We start from the raw sequence: 5864 nt of genomic DNA on the forward strand, positions 1-5864 counted from the left end.
GTAGATAATCTTGGTTCCCTTTTGTCATGCAATGACAGGAGAGGTAAAGAATAGTATGGGACTATTATTATTAGTCTTGGAAATATTAACAAAGTCTCTCACACAGGAGTGAAGTTAAGTAGAGTCCCGCGAGCTACCTCCCTCTCTCTCTCTCTCTCTCTCTCTCTCTCTCTCTTCCATGTTGCTAAGCCCTTCTCCCTACTACCTGCCGCTTCTATGGCCTGTCTCCTTCTGCCTCTGCTTCCTAAATTCTGGTGTAGCAGGGGTCGTGTCACGTGTTTTACACTGAGGTTGGAAAGTTCTAGAAGCCTGTGTGTGAGTATGTGTGTATGTGTGTGTATGGTCACGAGGCGCTGTCGTGTGCCTATAAAGCATTCCTCGAGTTAAGAGTGTGTAAGCCCGTTTAGCATTGCTCGATTCTCGCAGACACAATACCTTCTCATCATCTGACTTCCTGCTTCTATCTGTCTCTCTATCTATCTATTTATCTATTATGATTTGTAATTATAATATGGAGTCCTAATATATATATATATATATATATATATATATATATATATAAAATTAAAGAGAGAGAGAGAGAGAGAGAGAGAGATTAGATAATTATGTACAGGAAGCAAAAACTTTTTTCATTAAGACCCTAGTGAAAATGTATCAGTGTCTTCCCTCATACTACTAGCGTCTTTAGGAAGCATTTATTTATTTTTAATTTTTGAAAAGGTTCGGCATCACACAAATACGGTTAATAAAGAATGTTTCAAATGCTCTCTGTACAGTATCGACCTTGTGTTAAACTGAATCGTCTAAAAGTAATATGAATAAACTGCAGGTAAGATGTCACGGCTTCCTGTACGGTGTTTATTCATATAAGTAATATGTCATTGTTTACTGTACTGTGTTTATTGATATTAATAATATGTCATTGTTTGCTGTACTCAGAGTGCTTTTAGTGTGAAATTAGAATAGGTTCACCCAGACCTGGAGCTAACTTATCTTACTAATGGAAAACGGTTTAAGAATGTGGTTATAAATGAACATAATACACACTGTACACTGATTCATTGCTTTGAGGCTCCAGAACAACGCAGGTATGGCCGTTTCTAGTAAACGGAGTTAAACAAAACTCGTGTGTATAAATATATATATATATATATATATATATATATATATATATATATATATATATATATATATATATATATTGTATATTAAATTTCGGTCTATTTCAGTTATATACTATACTGCAGTAGAAAATTTTTCTATATTTGAAATTAATTACAAATTTGCCGGATATACAACGCTGTTCTCCCACCAGTGCGGCTTTCAGTAGGGCATATGTTTTCATACCATTAGAAAGCTGAGAATTTGTAAAATAAGGTGAAAGAAAAAGGGAAGTGTTATTACAAAAAGTAATTGAGTTATGACGGGTATAAGCTGAAAGAGTGCATAATAATGTTTATACCAAATACAGTGGCTCGAGATTTTTCAGTTCGTCATTTTTTCACCCCAATATATTTGGATGAGCGAATTTGTATTTATAACGCTGAGACTTTGTAGAATAAGATAAGAGTGTATAAGAATGTTTATACCACATTTTTTTCCTAAGTGGATTTTGGTGGCATTTTCGAACTTTCCCATGAGCGAAAATAGTATCACCAAACTGGAAAATCAATCAGGCTCATATCAGACCAAATTTCAGGACGCTAGATGCAATTCCTGATTTATAGTGAATATTTCTTTGTTTGGATGAGAATCCGCATCTAAAGAGTTGGTCAGACACTTTCAGGTTGGATGCGGATCCGCGTCCAAAGACCACGAAAGAATTAAGGACACAGTATTTTCAACCGTTATCTGCAATGAAACTAAAAAAATAAAAAAATTCTCGTTTATCTTTTTTTCCATTAATGTTATAGCTTGGCTAAGTAATGAATTTCATTTCAGTTATAACCATTATATAAAAAAGTTACGTACTTCTGTTTTAATATTACTACCACCTAACGGTATGGTTCAGACAAGGGCATTATTTTCAAAAGAAGATGCCAGAGTCAATCTACATTTCCTTCTTCAAAACATGACGTCGTCTTGTATTCTGCGTTTGCTGTCACGATATGAAAATATTAAAGTAGAGGGGAAAGATTTCGTAATGAGGCGATTGTTAGCTTCTTTAGTGCAATGGCACCTATGAATATTACTCATGCTAGAGCCTCTACCTCCTCTTTTTTTTTTTTTTTTTTTCACTGCATATGGGAAGGCGTCTAGCAGTGATGGAGTTAGGGTAGCAAAAACAGTGAACATCATCTATTATTACCACGAATCTCCTGAGCAAGAAAGGATACTTGAAACTGAAGAAATTATAAACAATATTCATTTTACCTTCAATACAATAGTGACTTGTATAGATCATTTTGCTGTCTTCTAGCTGCCTTATATTTCTGTGTCTGTGTTCGCCCGAGATGCAAGTGGTTTCCGGTGGTGTAACTGCCAATGGCGCTGACCTTTGTGCACGATTAAAACTAGTATAGGGTCATACAAACCAGCGCACAGTCATAAATACAGCGGTAACGACCCTGTCTAATGCCATTATGGTATGAAGTTGGCAGTGAAAGCACACATGGCAGTTACCAGTAGGACACGATGGCGGTGGTGGCATGGTGGTGGTGTGGGGTGCCAGGGTGGTGGTGTGGGGTGGTAGAGTGGTGGTGTGGGGTGGCAAGGTGGTGGTGTGGGGTGGCAGGGTGGTGATGTGGGGTGGCAGGATGGTGGTGTGGGGTGCCAGGGTGGTGGTGTGGGGTGGTAGAGTGGTGGTGTGGGGTGGCAAGGTGGTGGTGTGGGGTGGCAGGGTGGTGATGTGGGGTGGCAGGATGGTGGTGTGGGGTGGCAGGGTGGTGGTGAAAGGAGGTGATGTTGTTTGGTAACGCAGGGTGGGGGCAAAGGGGAATGGTGCAGTGTGGAGAGGGCAGGATGGTGGCACAGGGTAGTGGTGGTAGAGTGGGGGTGCAGGGTGGGGACACAGGGTGGTGGTGAAGTGTGGTGGGGCAGGGTAGGGGTGGTGGCAGGGTCAGGTGCAGATTGGTTGTGGTGGCAGGGTAGTGGTGCCCGGTGTCGGTGGCAAAGTGGTGGTGACTGGGTGGAGGTGTGGGATGACATGGGTGTTGGTGTTGGATGAAAGGAGTTTTGGTGTGGGATGACCGGGGTGGTAGTGTGGGGTGGCAGGGATGTGGAGTTGGATGGAAGGGGTGGTGGTGAGGGGATGTCATATTGGTGGTTTGGTATGACAGGGATGATACTGTGAGATGGTAAGGGTGGTGGTGTGAGGTTGCACGGGTGGCAATGAGAGGTGATAAGGGTGTTGGTGTGGGGTGGTAAGAGTAGTGTTGTGAGATGGCATGGGAGATGGCGCGAAATGGATGGAGTGGTGGTGTGGTATGGCTGAGGAGATGGTGGTGTGAAGTGACAGGTGTGGTGGTGTGGGGTGGCAGGGGTGATGGTGCTGTGACATGGCAGGGTGGTGGTGTGGGATAATAGGGGTGTGGTTAGGGACGGCTGAGGCGATGGTATACTCGTAGATTTCTCACTCTCAGAAAAGACAGTGTAAGTGTGGAGGTTCGATATCTAAACAAAGTAGACCAAGAAAAAAGAGAGCAGCTGAGAGACAGACAGACAGACAGACAGACAGACAGAGACAGAGAGAGAGATGCGCGTTCGTAGGTTGTTACCTGCATCACGTTATGAAACCAATAACAATGGGGTTGAGAAAGGGGCCCAGTGAGCAAAAGAATGGGTAGGATGGGCTGCAACGTTGGTGTAAGTTATATCTTTAGCTGTATGTCATATCTTTAGCTGTTTCAGTACAGTGATCGTGCATTTTGAAAATGTGCTCCAAGACTGAAAGTATCAGGGATGATAAAGGAATAGGCATGTGGGACAAAGAAATTGATGGAATGAGCTGGAATTCTGGTCTGTGTAGGAGGAGGTTGTGAGAGTGTACCCTGCCAAAATGGGTGCTGCAGGATTAATGGTTTGAGCGAAATGAGGGTTTATTTTCATGAATTACCAGACAACAAGAAAAAATAAGCGCGTGGGTTTCACATGCCTAGTATATTGCGACGTTGAAATAAAAAATAACAAGAGTTTCTTTCTGTCACGTAAAGTCGAGCTGTAAGTAAAAAAGTATTCAACTGAATAACAAAATCAGTTGTGACTGAAAATAAAATAATCAATCTCCCAACACCCATGTCGTAACCACCGACAAGAGCAGGTACATTTATGCCGTACCCTAGGCAGTGTGTGCGTGTGTGTATGCAGAACCTCCACAAGAGATGCAGATGTTGACACTGTGGGGTCGGGAACGGAAGGATCTCTATCTCATATTTTGCGTGAGCCGCAATAATGCTGGAAGGGCCAGCCGGAGGGGAAAAAGTTGATGGTTTATCGATACTGGTATTAAGAGCTGCCAGGTCCTTCTCTAAATGCTTGTACAGGCAAAACAAACAAAAAACAAGACAATTTGAAACATAAGATGAAAGAGTTAAACATATTACATTCTTCTTCCTGTTTCTATAATCGATGTTTTAAATTGCATTTTCTACTCATGATTGTAAAATAATGCGTTATAGACCTGAAGTTTCAGTTACTCAAGAATTACCAGATAGGCTAAAACATTAAAGAATGTTACTAATGTTCACCATCATCGAATGTATGGGTTCTTATACTTACCTTGCTGACTTTACATAGGGTAGGTGACTTTGGCAATAGTCGATTAGCCTTGAGACCCGAAAATGGAGTGAAGATTAATCAGTTTTTTCAATGATCGCCTGGAAGTGCACTTGCTGCCATATGATCATGTTGAACATGAAACTGACCCGGCAGTATTAATACTGCCTATTCATCTTAAACGTGGTGAGAGGTGGTGGCAACCATCATCCACTCATCTGATGAAAGGTTGCCTACTTCTTCCTTCACCTTTATTATTTGTTCTTTATTTTCCCATCTCCCATGTCAATTTTATTAACATTCTTTTCCCTTTAGGTGACTACAGAGTGACAAGCATATTAGCTTTCTGTAACCCTGGAAACCATTTATAACTCTGGGTCGTACCCATAAAAGCAATTGACGGGGTGATGTGGAGCCTACTTTGGCGCCCTTGTTAACTGGATGGAGAGAAGCATATGCAGTGGTGATCTAGGAACCAAACTTCCACAGTATTCCCCGCGCATCACAGCGGCGAGGCGTTGTCTCTCGCAAGGGAACATCTGTTTACCGCACGGGGCAGCCTGGCAGGGGCGACTGTTTGCCTGTGGTAGACTGGTCTGCTATGCCACACACACACTGTGGTTTCCCAGCAACAACAAACAAAAACGTAATATCAAACGCGTGAATATTTCACCGTTATTAAATTTTTTGAACTTTTGCGGGTTATGTTCTGAGGAAAGACTGGAACTTCACGGATACTGTCACGTTGCCTATGGCCGCGTCCACACGTGTACTCGAACACATGTTGGCAACACAGCTGGCCACATGTTCGGGAACAGGTTTGCAGCATGTTTTGGACAGATGTATGCAAACATGTTTCAGGGCAGCTTCGAACACTGGCAGCAAAGGTGATGGGATAAGAGGGTTCATACCAGGCAGCTGAGACTTCATGATGTTGCCAACATGATCTGGACGCTTCTGTTCCCAACATATCTGCAGCGTGTTCGTTACTGTGTTGCCTACATGTTGCCAACACTTGTTTGAGCACGTATAGACGCGCACTAAGATTTCTCCTCCCCCCTCCTCCTCCAAGTCAATAATAACGATACATCGACAGAGCAATATTTATGCTGATAAGAATTACCTGCCACTAGTTGTTGAAGTGCATCAAC

This window comes from Coenobita brevimanus, chromosome 46 (genome assembly GCF_032717465.1).
Source record: "Coenobita brevimanus isolate Jiangsu-jjx chromosome 46, ASM3271746v2, whole genome shotgun sequence".
Classification (NCBI taxonomy): domain Eukaryota; kingdom Metazoa; phylum Arthropoda; class Malacostraca; order Decapoda; family Coenobitidae; genus Coenobita; species Coenobita brevimanus.